Genomic DNA, 17045 nt, shown 5'->3' with positions numbered 1-17045 from the left:
GTAGCGTGAACAGTGTGGACCAAGGTATAATACTCCTATGTGTCCTTCAAGCACATAGGAGATTTTCCCCAGCAATAAAAATGCTAAGCCACATAGGAGGTGCAATATTTTGTGGAATTTAACCCATTTAATATTTTCTAACACATTGGAGGTTTTGCCACTTCGTAGTGGCAGCCATTCTGAATCTCTTGGTGCTAAAATCTCATTTTCACAAATTCTGACATGTAGGAGGTTTTTTCCCGGCAACGACGATATGCAGTTGCATTATATGCGACTTACTTAATTACCTGATGCATACTACTCACGTATCAACATGTTTCAGTTTTTGACAATTTGTCAGTGCAACCTTGGGTGGTGTGAATAAAAATGAGCGTGTGCTGTCTGAGTGTCTCCCTGCTGATGAGCCTCCACTCTGCATTTGTAGTGAATAAAAATGTAGAGCGGAAGCGCAGCATAAACCAGAGTGTCTGGAGCAGCCATTCAGTGAGGTCGTGCACGTGCCATGTATATAACACTTCAGTGACTTCCGGATTGTTCAGTGCTCGACATGGCAGAAGACAGTGTGGAATTCCAGTCTGCTTTTATCTCCATTTTAAAGGAACATACAATTCTGTTTTCAAAGTCACTGTTAGCGGATAAGAAGCACAAAAAATAGTGCGAAAAATGCAGTTCATTGTGAACTACTTGCTAAATTTAACTTAAATATTTCCATCCAACAACTGTTGGTAAGAAATTACAAAACATGAAAACAAGACTAAAATATAAAGTAGAATTAAAGCGTTCTGGAAACAAACCCATATCATTAAAATAATGGGAGAAGCGGCTGATGAATCTGATGCAGAGGGAGAATAACCATACCATCGGCCTGAACATTAAGACATTAGTAAATTGAGGAAAACGGTATAACGTAAATAACAAAAATTATTATGAAAATAGTATATTGACAATTGAAATTTTTTTTTTTTTTTAAGGAGCCAGATCTGCAGGACCAGGCAAGTTGGCTGTGCTGTTAGGGTTGCACAGCTGTGAGCTTGCATCCAGGAAATAGAGAGTTCGAGTCCCACTGTCGGCAGCCCTGAAGATGGTTTTTCGTGGTTGTACCTTAATTAAGGCCACAGCCCCTTCCTTCTCCTAAGCCATTCCTATCCCATCATCACCATAAGACCTATATGTCTTTTCACAAGAGTTTAATCCTGATGTAAACATGGTATGTCCACGCCTCAGCCAAAGGAAGAGTTGTGATTGGCTGAGCGTTTAGTACCGACCTCCACCCCGTCAACGTCTCGTATTCGGACTACAGGGTTGCGCATCGCATATGCTAAAAGTGCGAAGATCTGAACTTCTGAATAAATGACTAAACCTGGATTCTATTCACTTAGTTTATTGAACACATTCACAATGCACTGCGTATGGTCACTTCTGAGCGGTTTTCCTCTTTTGTGCTTCACTACACGCCATGGTCCTACCTCTTGCTCCATTTCTCTCACTATGAATACTGACACTGACTGCTACTGCAAGATGCAACACCTTATCTCCACGCTGTACAGCTTGGGACTTTCCCTCACTATGAGAAGATTTCCTGTATTACACCACGCCTTGTGCCTTCATTTCTCGTTATTTAATCACTACTTTATATAAAATACATATATATACCGGTATGTATGACAACCATATTTTAATTTGGTTCCAAACTCTCTAAATTTAATAAACTAAAATAAAGTAAAATAAATGCCACGTACTACCTTCCTTCGAGCTCGCATACCGTCGAGTGAGTACGACGGTTGCTTCTCCAATCAACTGTGTTTATGTTCACGTGCTAAGGCAAAGTGCTCCGCCTATTTGTTTACATCAGGATTAAACTCTCGTGAAAAGGCATATATCTGTGTCGATGCGACATAAAGGAACTTGGAAGATCTGCAGGAATTGTCATCCCTTCGACTTCAACAGAGGCGTCATAACTCTGCAAACATCAGAGTTCCTCCAAATTCGGGAGTCATGGACAGAGTCAGGCCTTGATACATCTATACTGGTTGAATTCTTCTTTTCCAATGCAAGTGGCCTGTACATTAATGCTAGGGACGCCTTTTCTGTAAATGTAGTCATCCCCATGAACATGTAGCTTCTGAATTTGTACATGAGTAGCCTACAGTCTACAGCTCCAACAGCATAAGGGAAGCTAAAATGTTCTTGCCGCTTAACCTGTGCTTCCGGCATCCAAGCAACATTTGTTGGAATTTTATCTAATAATCTGCTTTCATTTCTGTTCATGTCAGAACCTGTGAAAAAGTTTTGGACACAGTGCTTCGACATGTCTTCACCAACTCCACTCTGAAACCCAGGGTCGCCAATATAATGCAAGCTTTTCATGTCTTCTTCGTTTGTTAGTGCATCAATAACCTCAGCCTTTGTGGGTGAGGTTAACTTCCAAAAGTAACCAGGGGAACCTGACCCTTACAGAGTGCTTCCCGAGGTGGCAGATAGGGGGCCCCTGCAGTATGTAGGGCTTGTTGAAATATCCAATACAACCTGCGGACCAACAGGTAGTCCAATTTCTGGGGGCTTTAAAATACTGGGACACCCTCTCTCCAGGGGTCATAAATATGGAGGGCCCCTGCCCTGGGTTTTGGGTGAAGTCCTCAGTGGCATTTACGGCAGAGAAGATGAACTTCGGTACGGTGGAGATGGTGGAAGGGGCACACCCGTAGCGTCTGTACTCCAGAGGAGCAGCTACGAAAGGCGTCTGTCTCGATGTTAGGACAGTGTCCCCAGGGCTAAACTTTGGAACAGTCTGATGCAAAAGGAATTGGGCAGGGATGAATAAAAGTGATCATGGCAGTGTACAAGGAATGTTGTAGTTGTGTGCAAACACAAGTTGGTTCAAAATCACTAGTGGGCTGAGACAGGGAAGTGTTCTATCACCAATCCTGTTTACAATAGTAATGGATGACATCATAAAAACAGCATAAGCAGCATATGGAGGAAGATAAATGAACATGTTGGCAGATGATATTGTGATTTGGAGAGAAGACAACATGAAGGTTCAAGAACAGTTGGATGTTGTGAATGGGAAGATCGAAGAATGTGGATTGAAAATAAGAGTAGAAAAAAGTAAAACTCTTGTTATGACTAGAGGGGAGAAGGAAGGGAAAGGTCAGGTTAGACTTGCGGACAAGCCCCTGGAAGTAGTGGAGACGTTCAAATACCTGGGGAGTGAATTAATGGAGAATGCTCGACTGGATGCTGAAATTAGTAAGAGGATTCAAGCTGGAAGCTGTTCCTATCATAGTGTTAGAAACATGTTATGGAACAAAGATGTGCCAATGGAAGCAAAGGAAACTATTTACAAGATGTATTGCGTACCCATAACTTACGGAGCAGAAACTTGGACAATGACAGAGAAGGATGAGAGTCGAATACTGGCAACCGAAATGAAGTTCTTGAGGAGTATGATACAGAAGAGTAGAAAAGACAAAATAAGGAATGAGAAAATCAGGGATGAAATTGGAGTGGAAAAAATGAATGATAGAATAGAGAAGAGCCGATTGAGATGGTTTCGGCACATAAGCGAATGAGTGATGAAAGAATGCCAAAAAAGATGATTGCAATGCAAGGAAGGAGAGACCACGGAAGACCATGATTGAGATGGAAGGACACAATCCAACGCAGTATTAGAGAAAGAAACCTGGACTGGGACACAGTGTTGGAGGAGGAGTGGTGGAAAGAGCGAAGAAAGTGGAGAGGAACAATATTTGCCCCTATCCGGCTACAGCTGGATGATGGTAAATGATGATGATGGTTGTTGGTCCACCACCTTTTGTTTCTTTGGAGTGCCCAAGGAAATGCTCCGCTAACCATTCAGCATGCTCCTTACTGGACCTATATTACACTCTGTAATCAAGTTGAGATGATTCTCTGCAAAGTTTATATAATTTTCTTTTCCGATTAACCACTACCATAAACTCTGCCATGCTGTTGAACTTGACACTGTCATTTGGAGCCTCCTACTGAATGAGTGCCTGCTTTATCTTTATTCACCAGAAATCTGGAGCACCCACTCTGCTACTTGAGCAACTGGAGTGTGTGTTCAAGGTCACAGGTCTGCTGTGAGTGACTGCTACCGACCGGCAGTTTTTATTCACCTCATTGCAAGTGCCTGCTCTAAATTCGGGAGTAAAGTGTGCATGCTCATTTTTATTCACATCACCCCATATGAGTATTAGGTATTATATATAAGCCTGCTTGAAAGGTTTCTGTCTTATCTGGGCCTTTCTGTAAGCAGTCCATGTTTTAAAATAAACTTTTCCCATTTTCACACCAGCTGTTCCTTAATTAAGGCCACAGTCTCTTCCTTCACAGTCCTAGCCCTGTTGTATCCCATCATTGCCATAAGACCTGTTTGTGTAGGTGTGACATAAAGCAAAAAAATAAATAATAAACTTCATCAGTCCACAAGTTCCCTGCAATCTTGTCGTCATAATCGTGTGGATACTTTGGAGTGAGCTCATTCCACCATCAACTTGCCAGCTGCTAAGTTCCTTCAACATGAATATCCTTTATTTCCTGCTTGGTTCGTTCTATAACCCATTATGTTGGTTGACATCACCCCCTTGTGCTCTCTCTTGATCTGCAAAACATTAACCTAATTTATTTCTCTTTCCTAGCGTTTATCCCAAAGTATGGGGTCTGCTGTTTTGCTACATCTCCTCCATTTCATCCTATTGCTGACATCTTCAGGTTTTAAACCAACGTTGTGCATGTCAGTCCAACACTTTAAAGGCCTTCCACATGGTCGTATTCCTCCTGGATCAACTTGGAGAGCTGTTTTAGCAACTGAGCCGTCCTGCGTTCTCATAACGGGATTTTACCAGCGGAGACGCGCTTCCCTCACTTTCTCCACTATTGGAGCGGCGCCAAGCCTTTGTCGAATGTGTGAAGAGTCTGCTCATGTTTTTTTGTCATTGGAAAACATTTTGGACTATAAATAGCTGCTGGGTGTACCACGGACTTGTAAATTTTTGCCTTTAGATGGTAATGCCTCTTTTTATCACACAGAACTCCGGTGACTTGTCTCCACTTAAGTCAAGCTGGATTTACCCGTGCTCGGGTATCAAAAGTGGCATCACAGTTCAAAGTGACAACTGACCTTAGGTATTTAAAATGCATGGTTTTCTGCAAATCTTTATTATTGATCCTTATGGTCCCACTAGTTTGGGGGCCACATTCTAGGTATGCGGTATTCTGCGTGTTGAGGCGCAGACCATTCTCAGCTAATTTGTCGCTCCAAGTTTGTGTCTGGCATTGGAGTCAAAGGCGTGTTTGTTGGGCAAGTACCACATCATCCGCATAAAGAAGGGTCCAGGGATGCGATGTCTGTATGTCAGTCGTTGTTGTATCCAAGCAGAGGATGAATAATAATGGTGATAGATCTGAGCCCTGATGTACACCCACGGTGATATCAAAAGGAGGGAGATTCCAGCTGGACTCCGGACCACACTAGTTGTATTGTGATCATATAAGTTGTACCCAGCTTACATATTGCCCCTTTTCCGGGGTCGCTCAGTCGGCGGAGCCAGAGTCCCAACGGGTGGAACATTCGCAGTGCCGTCTTTACTATTTTGGGACAGACCTTTTAAAATTTATATTTGCAGGACTGAAGGTGATTGGATAGGTGACATAGCATAATGAAAATCAGAACAAAACAACAATGACATTTATTAAAATAACAGTCTGGACATGAAATTTAAAAAAGTAAATAATATTCAATTACAACATAATATGAATGCTCCTGGATTCGTTAACATGAACTTATTTACACTGCATGCTTTTGCTTTCCTTCATTACAATCCAATGTTCCTTGAACTCCTCATTTGTACTAATAATGCCTCCAGTCTAAACTGTTGATCTAATGCAACTGCAGCATTGAACAGATCACATAATATTAGTGAAAGTATCATTACAATCTAATATTACTGCTTCCAATTATCCAATTACGTTTTAAACTCATCAAAATATTTTCATAAGTTCCTTAGGGTTAGGCTTGCCTTCTCTATTGTCTTTCTCTTTCTAATCAATAATCATTCAATATTTCTGTTAAATTTTCGAATTGTTTGGCTGACCCTTTCAATTTCTGAACAAATTCTTTACAAATTCAATTTCTTGGCAAATTTAGTCCAAAATTTCTACAAATTCTTTGGCGAGTTTCCCCTCCTTCTCAGATTACGTCCGACTGTATTCCTACATTTTATTTCAAATAATCGTCCATTTCCTAAGTTAATTATTATCTGAGTAGTAGAGTATAATCACAAATAAACGTGCAACAAACTGTATCAAAATTCACATAATAGGAGTATGTGTAAAATCACCAAACGAAATCCTATGATTAGAAATACACCGATATAAACTATCACGCAGTCACATAATCTCCCCAATTATGTATGCAACAAATTTATCATTGCACAAAGTTCATTATTATATTTTTTATTATCTCCCCCTTCTGGATTATGTTGAAGACCCTTGCATTATAATATCCATAGATCATAGCAATGAATAATACCATGACATGCAATAAATGACCATAATTAGAGGAACAAAAATCATCACCACCACCAATTATGAATGCTTCGAAGAATATACACGCACTTCAACTAATGGAAAATTTCTACGTCTCTGCATTACATAACATTAGTTGTTGAGCCTTTTTTAAATTATTATTATTATTCCCTAAATGACTGACTATATTACCATAATCACAAATATCTCCGCGGCTAACATGTACCCTAGCTGTCATCATGTTGTTAAATACTCATATAAAAATTATCACACAGTCGTCCTTGCATTTATATCTCAACAACATCATTACCTTTCTTTCTAATCATTATTATTATTTCCATGATTATTAATCTTTAAGTGCACCATCTCGATGAACTGCCTACTGGCTAACAACTATCACCATCCCCTTTTTAAGGTCAGAATTATTTTCAAGATATCATTCTCTATCAACGCTTCTGTTAAATCATTGCTTTAAATTTGACCGATAAATTTTTATTATTATTGTCTTCATGATTTTAATTAAGGTCTTTTATTATTATTATTATTATTATTATTATTATTATTATTATTATTATTATTATTATAGCCTTCATTTCCCCAGTAATCCATTTTGAAGATCTTAACTCTCATACCATCACTAAATTCACCAACTAATGGGGATTAATCAATGAATCAATACAGCAATAATCCAATAAATCATAAAATCAATCAATAAATCAATATCTACTCTACCATCACCAAAAATTGAGAAATTACTACTCCTCTAACTAAACTCAACATTTTCTTTACATAAGAATACAATCCAACTGGTAATCTGCAGAAAGGATAATGTTACAAGAGTACTTATTGTTTCGATGTATATCTCTGGTGTCAGGAATACAGATGTAGCTGCAGGTTCTCCCTCTGCTGCATTATGGGAGATTATAGATGAACAAGTTCATTGTGCTGGCTCCCACACCTTGACTTAATAACTCATGATTCCAGTGTAGCCAGATAGTATGGATTCATTCCAGCGATATCTTGAAGTTCCCACGGAATTCCTTTCTGGTTGGTCCATGATGAAAATCAGCTCTCATATAGTTCCTGAAACTAAAATTTTATATTAGAATTGGTTCCTCACTTGTTGTATTCCAATAGTTTGCCTTCAAATACTTAACTGGCGTAATGATGTACAATGCGGTTCAACACTTTGTTAAAGACTTGAATCTTGACTCTATTTTATGTTTCATGGCACTTCATTGGATCGTCATATTTCGAATACTACACATGAGCTTGTTAACACTTTTCGGAACAATGTTCATCAGCGAAATAGGCTGTCGAAGTTTCCAGATCGATGTTCACGTTGCCTCTTGGTGCCTACTAGAATATTCTACAGTTTACTGCAGTCGAAATTCAGCGTAATGTCTTGCTATGACGGTCCGTGGTTTGTACTATTACACCCAGTCTAGTCTAATGCAATGTGATATTGTATTCTGCTGTCCCGTGTCTATACGGTAAATTAGTACAATCACACTCGAATGTAATGCCGTGCGGTACTGTTCTATAGTTGACGAAGTCCTTCAATACGACGTAGTAGTAACTCTCATATTCAGTCTATCATGCAGTCTCACGCTGAAGATACTCTCATTCTTCTTTCTGGAGTGATTTCTGTCTGTAGAGTAATTTCATTCCTTCTGATTGGTTGACAGCTATTCTGCAATGTGATTCGTCGTTCCATATTTGGTATAGAAGTTTCTGGAATTCACTCTCCCTTTGTCTCCGGCTCTTTCTGTATGACGTAATCTATGTCCTTGGCCGCCTGACCTAGTTCAGCTCACTCGCAACGGAACGGCCTGGTAACCAGCTGATGCTTGTCTGTGCATATTCCTGTATAAAATTACGGTAACTGAACCAAACATATATATTTCTTTAAAAATATCATTTGGACGGGTACACATAGGTTTTCCGGGACTTAATGACTTTGAAGAGCTCGCCAGATGAGGTTATGTGGGACTTGGTCGAATGCTTTTTCTGGGTCTAGAAATGCCATGTGTAAACTCTTCTGCCTCTCTCTTTTTCCATCAATAGATGTGTGGCATGGAGGGCATTGATGGTGCTGCAGCCCTTAACAAATCCACACTGGTTGGATGTTACTGTGACAATGTTTCTGAACCTGCTGTCCAGCACTCTTTCAAATATCTTCAGTGTTTGGCAGAGGAGTCGAATAGGGCAGTATGTTGAGCAGTCGCTCACGTCTCCTTTATCCTTCCAGATTGGCACTGTTGTGCTAGTTGTCCATGCACAGAGAAGTTTGTTCTCGATGATGATCTGGTTGAAGTGTGTGGTAAGGAATTCTGCAGCGATCTTGCCAAGCATTTTCCAGATTTCTGCTGGTATGTCATCTGGGCCAGTTGCTTTTCCATTTTTCATCTTCTTTATGCCAATCATTACTTCCTCTGCCGTAATCATATGCGTGCGTCCATAGACGGCATCAGAACTTGCAGTCAGTTGATGATCAAATTCTTTGTTGCTGATATCCGCAAAATAGTCTGACCATCGTTGAAGGATAGCTTGTTGGTCTTGCAGTAATTTGTTGTCAACTCCCTTGATATGCATGGCATACCCAGTGTCCTAAGTTGAATGGTTACGGAACTTCACAAAGTGATAAACGTTATTTTCTCCTGCTTGTGTCAAGCTGGTTGTACAGATCCAGGTAACAATGATCTTTTGCAGCTGCCACTGCTCTTTTCACTGCTGATTTCAGCACTTTATATCTCTGAAGGTCAGTATCCAGATGTGTTTTCTATCAAGCCTTAAAGGCTGCCTTTTTCTCCTTGATAGCTTGTTGGACTTCATAATCCCACCACCAGGTCTGGTTATCAATGGTTTTTTTTGCCGAGGTTTTGTTTTTCCCAGAGTTACTGTTGCTGCCTGATGTATCTGTTTTGCAGCATCTTCCCACATGTCCTCAACTGACTGGTCAGGCTTCACTAAGAAGTTAGTTAAAACTGTCTTCGTTTCTTTCTTGTGGACATTCATTTTCCACCACTTGATACACTCAGGTCCAGTTTTAAGTGTCTTAGGACATTTGATAGTTTTTTGAATATCCAGAACAAGCAAGCGGTGTTGGGGGGGCAGTGCTGTTATATGGGATCACTTTGGTACCAATTACCATCTTCAGATCTTGTTGTCGAACCATCCAGTAATCGATCTGAGTAGCATGACTTCCACTGGTATATGTAGCTAGATGTGTTAATGTGTTATCCTTTTCTTGAAATATGTGTTGGTCACAACTAGGTCATGAGGCTCTGCACAATCAAGTATACGACATCCCTCATCATAGTTCAAAAACAGTGAAGGTATTTATTAAACCACCTGTCTGCTAGCTCACAATGTCGGCCAGTCAATGTTCCAATGTTCACTGTAGCAAATCTTACTCTTAATTGCTCTTGTCGGACTAACTTCTTTAACCTACCCCATCCATAGAGAGGTAACCCTTGCACGTTTCTCACATCAAACAGGAGCAAGTGGCGCACGTCGCTTTGGGGGAACACCCTAGCATGTTCAAGAAGACATAGCCATAGATGCAACGAAGAATACCTCAACTGGCTGGTTGCTTAGCTTGTCGTTGAGGGCATTTTATACCTACTGCCAGGATTAAATGAGGCCGCCCCTAACATGGGGAACAGATGCTATCTAATAGAAAGTTGTACTCTTGCTAATCCCCGAGTACAGAGCTGCCTCTTCCGCCTTCCCCACCGTACTGAAGTCCACCTTCTCTGCTGTAGATGCCGTTGCTGTAACTTACTAGTATAGGATATAAATAGGGAAATAAGGATTCCATCCATTTGTACACAAGAGAGGTAGTGATTACGTTATGGATGTAGTATAACTGGATCCATTCTGTGGAATTGATAATCACTCATTCTCTTAACCCATGAGAGGTCACAACAGGAGTTTTCCTACAGATTGTTAATAATTCAGAGTGAACTACTGGGTATTCCTTCCTAGTAACTTTTTTGTTTTATTTAATGGATAGAGGACGTTGGCCTTCGTACAATCATATTGTTGGTTATAGAGTAAATTCCATGAAAGCCTGGAGCATGTCTGTACTTTTCTGGAGATTTTTAACTGCATAATGATAATGAAATGGCGTATGGCTTTAAAAATTGATGTAAGATGTGTTTCATCTTAAAACAAATGAAGAATTTTATATCAGGGAGGCATTTGAAGATATACAACTCAGATTTCAGGTAAGCCTGCGTAAACTTTCCAGCTGCCTAGCACACAAATGTGGCATTTCACTAGGCTCAGTGTTATGAGGACTTAAGATCATTAAATTTTACCATACAAAGTGTATGTACTGCATAAGCTAACTTCTATTGTTGTGCATTATGGTAAGATAGAACCTTATCTTCTAATTGTTCAAAAGTTTAGTTTCAACATAGTGGATATGCTATGGTGCGTAGGGAGGGTTTAGTTACTTTCAGTAACATGGTATTTTCTAAATTTCATGCAAGCAATTAGGAATGTGTTTGGTGATGAGAGTAGTTACTGACGCCTATATCTAGCTCATTCCATCAATCTCAGCACATGCGATTTTTACTTGTGGGGAAATCTCAGACAGAAGGTCTACAGGTACACTTGTCGACACAGAAAGTGAGCATCCGCAGGAAGGTATAGTCGCTTGCAACATGTACAAGTAGGAGGATAGGACATGCAACATGGCTTTTCCGAGTTACATTCTATTTCGTTGTCCTTGCAAGGCCACAGGATATTGCTTGTTATGTCTCTTGGCCTGGGACATAAGCTCGACCTGATCGTGCCTTTCGAATCATTCCTGACATAATTGGGATGTGTGGATTGGCAACAGGACCTACTGAATTTGTGTAACACCTGCGGGATGAAGCACTCGCATGGAAGGGACCACAATATTCTCTAAAATGTCCTCGTATTGCCCAGCAGTGAGACATTGCTCAATTCTGTGCAACATTACTATCCCACAAGAGCTCATCCAACCCCAGCGTGCAATATATGCACAACCAGAGCGCTGATGCTTGGCTACATATACTGGATTGTGTTGCATGGTGAAAGGCTGAAACACATGTACTGGCCCATTACGACCGAGAAAAATTTGCTCTCATCGGGGAATATAATGTTTGACCTATCACATAGCATTTTGTCCTCGGCAAATGTGAGGAGGTACACAGTTCTCATCATTGAGCTTTTGTTTTTTAGCCGCTCGCCAGGATTGTAACCCTGACTTATTCATGCGTCTCAAGACCATCATAGGGCTGCTGGTAGAACACGTGGCCTAGCGTCGCTGCACGGCGTTCATGAAGAGAGTCGAATGGGTGTCAGCGATTGTCTTGTACCTGGTCGAAGACTCGTCACGAACCCTAGGCAGCACATTGGCTTATGTGTCTCAATTCTCGAACCATCTTATCCAATGGGTCTCCTCACTCTGTGAGATACCGTAAAGTTGTACAGCCACTATTGTTATTAGATTTACTTCTTCAATGAGAGCACCTACCCGCTCACAGACACAAGGTCCTTGGTGTGCCATAGCGGCTGTGTGTAATAAGCGTGTGGGGGCATCCTGCACTCAGATTGGTCTGCTCACTGTTGCTGCCGGAGGGAAAAAAACATTCCAAGCAGATTCTTACCAGCCACCTTCCCACTGTGAACCTGTGTCCATACCTGCTGGACTAGGGCTCTTTGAGAACAGGCACACATAACATGCCTGTTATCTTCCACCTGGCTCATATTTAAGGCCGTTTACAGCAAACTGCGCTGTCTAACTGCTTCCCACATTCATAGATACTCCAGTTATGATGGCAACTTCTACAGGGTGTCTCAAACCTTTTGGGTCGGATTGAAACAAGTGATAGTGGGTCCACAACCGATTATATTGAGATAGGGAACCAATGGTCAGAAATGCATTCTTATTGTGTTATGGACATACACAGCTTACACCACATATCAAGAACGTAGCTCATAGTAATAATTGTTAAAAGTGACAACCGCCAGTCTCAGTGCAAGCAGTTCTGCCGCACTCTCGCAAAGATTCCAGGTGTCTGTTGTACACTGGAACAGGCAGCAGGTGATCAAAAGCGAACACCCCTGACCACCAAACAGACTTACTGTACACAGCTTAGCCCATAGCATGTGTCTCATGTGATGACCGCATGCATCGCACCGGCTTATTAACCTATGCCGCACGCACACCACTATCCCTGGTGTCAGTTGTCTATTACATCAGACCCCTTGTGATGTGTCCATGGTGAGGTGTGTTACTGTGTACGGTGCATGACGCGTAGTCAAAGGTGGAGCGTTACTTGTCACAAGAGTTGACAGACATGCATTTAAAATACAATGTAGTAGGATGTAGTACCCATAAAGCAGCTGTAATGTACAGAGAATGCTTTCTCAACAGGCGTCATCCTAATTATAAGTTTATCTCCGTGGATACCAACTTACAAGAGATGGGGTCGTTCACGCCACAGAGAGCCAGCCAAGGTTCCCTCTAAAGACATGTCTGAACACCAGACTTTGAGGAGATGGTGTTGAATCATGTTGCTGACCACCCAGAATAAGCACCCATCAACTTGCCCATTAAACATACGCTTCAAAGGATACAGTGTGGAGAGTACTGCCAGAACACGTATTACACCCTTATCGTGAACATGTGTAAGCACTGGGACCAACGGATTTTGAACCCTGCGTTTACTTCTGTCAGTGGATTATCCACCGCAGTGCTGTAGTGCCAAACTTTGTACAGTTTGTGTTCCTGGATGAGGCCTCATTCACCCGTGATGGTGTTTTCAACAGCCACAACAGCCTTGTCTGGAGTACCCCCTGCAGCTGGGGAACGCACATGTAGAATACACACGCGATATCCCCTGCCTGACATAGGAGGCGAGTAAAAGGGGCGACCCAGGTGCGGACATGGATTGTGTTTTGGTACAATGTGTTGAACCCCCTGTGGATGGGAGGGGCTGAATACATTCACAGGTAATCCCTGCCTCTCGTAGAAGGCGACTAAAAGGGTTATGTGGCCATGGTCTCCTCTCTTTTTCTTTTCTTTTTTTTTTTTTTTTTAGGGTAACTTGTAGACCGATTCAAAATTCTTGATGTGCGTGCTGCTCGGAGATGGGCCTCTTAGGTGTGCATTTATGCCCGAAAACCCATGCAGTAACCACCCAGGGAGCGTCATGTACCCCTGCAGTAGTATCTGCCTGACAACACAGGTTCCCGTACAGCTGAATTTCCAGAAGGATATATTATTATTTATTTTTATTTTTTCTCTGTATTTAGTGTTCTGTATATGCTATGGGGTACGTGCTATTGCGGGTGATTGGAGGAAGGGAGTCCTAGTGCTCATTGCCTCAGTCATCCCGTATTAGGCATCGTCCAACATCGGACCCTGGGCAATGCCGGCTACGATCAGGTGGGTTGGCTGCTTGGTTCGGCTACAGAGACCCCTGATCAGAGTGGGTGGCATTCGGGGGGGATGATTTCGGGCATGGCTTCGAAACATGCTCGACCTGCCCAAGGTAGTCCCCCACTGAAGTCTTTAACTTTTGCTTCGTTGAGAGGTTCAACTCCCTGGGAACATGTGCAGCGTGAAGGAATGGGATCTAGGTTTCTGGTTGCTACCAGAACCGACGAGCACGATTTTAAGCTGGTAAAATCGATCCTTTTTAGTAGACACATTGAAGGTGTCTGCGGCGAACTTGAGGATCTCAAGAAAATGCACAATGGTAGTTTACTTTTGAAGACTCATACAGCACTGCAAGCCGATCAGTTGCTTAAGTGCGACCACTTTGTCGAAATCCCCGTCAAAGTGGAGGAGCACAATCATCTTCCACCGCGACCTTATTTTGAACACTGACAAAGAGTTGATGGAAGACATGAAGAACCGTGGCGTGACACACGTCTGGTGCATTACACGCAAAGTCAGTGGTGAAGACGTTGGCACTGGTGCCTTCATTGTCTCTTTCAAGTTGTCAGTGTAGCCAGACAAAGTCAAGGTAACAACTTATCGTTGCGAAGTGAGGCCGTACAGCCCGCCTCCTATTCGATGCTATCAATGCCAGAGATTCGGACATATGGTATCTCGTTGTTTGAATCAGTCTGTGTGTGGTACCGGCTGGCAGTCCTAAGCTGGCACATCAGGGGGGGGAAGGCTGTCCCCCCCTTAAGAGGTCGGCAAAAGCCGTGCCCAAGCCGGCGAAGGCAGCATCGTCAACCAGGGCTGGGAAATTATCTCCCAGCCCGTCTAAACTCGAAAAGAAGGCAGAGAAGAGGAGCGCCCAGTAGGGTGCTCCCGCACTTCTCCTGTGAAGGGGAAATCATGCCCCCCATCTGGAGGGTATGAGTCTGCGCCAGCAGGTACGCCTGCTCCAAAACCTGTGCATTCCCCTCGTAGGGGGACTTCTCACCCCCGGAAAGCGTCAAAGTTCTGGGTGTCAGTCCCTCTGTCTGTCGATGACAGGATGGACGTCGAGCTGTCCTGTACATCTTCGGATGCAGATGTTGATAGTGTTTAGGTTTAAGAGCAGCTTGTCTCTCATTACCTAACACTCTCTTTATAGTCCACACTATGGAACTGTTACAGTGGAATTGTAACGGTTATGAGAGGCATCTTGCTGAGCTGCATCAGCTCATTAGTGAGTTTGCTGCAAGTATAGTCTGTATTCAGGAGACAAACTTCAGACCAGGTCATCATACAGTCTTGATAAATTTAAGACTATACTCGACAGAACGATATTGTGCTCACCGGGCGTCCGATGGTGTGGGTATTTTTGTTCATTCTGATACCTATAGCGAAGAGGTTCCTCTAAGAACCCCACTGGAAGCAGTTGTGGTGCGGATACCGCTGCTTGTCATAGCACTAGTGTGTAACATTTATTTTCCACCAGGCCAGCCCCTTAACATAAATGAAGTCACTGATCTTATAGATCAGCTTCCACCTCCCTTCCTATTATTGGGGAATTTTAATGCCCATCACCCCATATGGGGCTCTGAAATGCCTTGCTCCAGGGGAAGGGAGTTAGAAACATTAGTAACAGAGCTGGATTTATTTTATACACACGTGACCCAACTCATTTTAGTGTATGTTACGCCACATACTCTCGCATAGACTTAAGTCTATGCAGCCAAATGTTGGTTTCGGTGGAATACACACGATCTGTGTGACTAACCATTATCCTATTATTATTATTATTATTATTTTGTTGAAACAAAAATCCGTCAAGGCTCCTCCTCTATGGATTCTTAAACATGCTGATTGGCCAAAGTTCACATCACTATCCGTCTTTAACGACGAGACCAGGCAGACTGTAGATGGCGATAAAACTTACATAACACAAGTTATCCTTGCTGCTGCTGAGGAGTGCATTCCCTCCTTCTCAGGGACTCCTCGCCAAAAACTCATTCCTTGGTGGAACAAACAAATTGCAGCAGCCATCAAAGAACGTCGTCCTGCGCATAAACGTTACCATAGGCAGTCTATTGCGGCCAACTTGGTAACATTTAAGAAACTCCACGCTAAGGTGCAAGTTCTTATTCACCAAAATAAGAAAGCATTGTGGGAGAGATGTGTCGTCTATGACATCACCTACTCCATCATCTCAAGTGCGGACTAAACTTCGACGTATTTTGGGTATCCTAGGATCATCTGTTGGACTTACGATTTTTCAGAGTGCTAACATTCTGTTGTCAAGTGTACAGTTTGCAAATTTCTGAAGCCCTGGTAATCAAAATCAGAAGTGTAATAAATAACATTGCTCAAGCAAAGTTAGAGGTGAGAAAAATTCATTCTAATGTGCTAGGTGTGCTTGAATGAAAATGTACCACTTTAAACATGTACTGGTATTGTGATATGAAGTGAGACAAGAATAATTATTGATTAGTTATTGCTTCATTTATTTCATTCATTAATATTTTGTAAGATATTCCATCAATTTTTTGGTTGATGAAGAGAACGCATGTGGGGAGGATGCGCTTTGTATGTGGTGAGGCAGTCTGCACTTCCTATCAACATTAGCTACGTCTGCTGTTATTACTCTGTAAACTCTTGGATAGAGGACATTGTGTATTATAATGTATTGAAAAGGTAGTACTTATTGATGCAGGAATATGTAATAATGTCATGTGGCCTCCGAAGACGCCTGGTGCAGGTCTCTTGAGTTGACGCTGTATAGGCAACCTGCATGTCTGTGAGGATGGAGCCCTACCTGTTATGAATTCTAATGTTGAAGACGGCATATACATCCAGTCCCGAGCCATTGGAATTAACCAATAAAGATTAAAATCCCCGACCCGACCGGGAATCAAACCTGGGCCAAAGGCCAACACCTTAATCATTTAGCCATGGAGCCAGACACTTTTAGTTAATTCCATAGGAATTATGTCTTTGTAGTTAAGGAAAATGAAAGCACCTCTGTACAATGTTGTGGAAGGAAATAACATTATTTCATGCTAACCACAAAATAAATGTCATGCTTGAAATG

At 42.0% G+C, this 17045-nt stretch overlaps 1 protein-coding gene across 4 annotated transcripts in view; it reads left to right on the top strand.

Moving 5' to 3' along the window:
* LOC136864388 (armadillo repeat-containing protein 10) overlaps positions 1-17045 on the top strand; it is a 194326-nt gene that overhangs the window by 12720 nt on the left and 164561 nt on the right. The gene's annotated exons all lie outside the window — the stretch shown is intronic.

Source organism: Anabrus simplex, chromosome 2, assembly GCF_040414725.1.
Source record: "Anabrus simplex isolate iqAnaSimp1 chromosome 2, ASM4041472v1, whole genome shotgun sequence".
In the NCBI taxonomy this organism is placed as follows: Eukaryota; Metazoa; Arthropoda; class Insecta; order Orthoptera; family Tettigoniidae; genus Anabrus; species Anabrus simplex.
The sequence above is the reverse complement of the archived record's forward strand: the minus strand, read 5'-3'. Positions and strand labels throughout refer to the sequence as shown.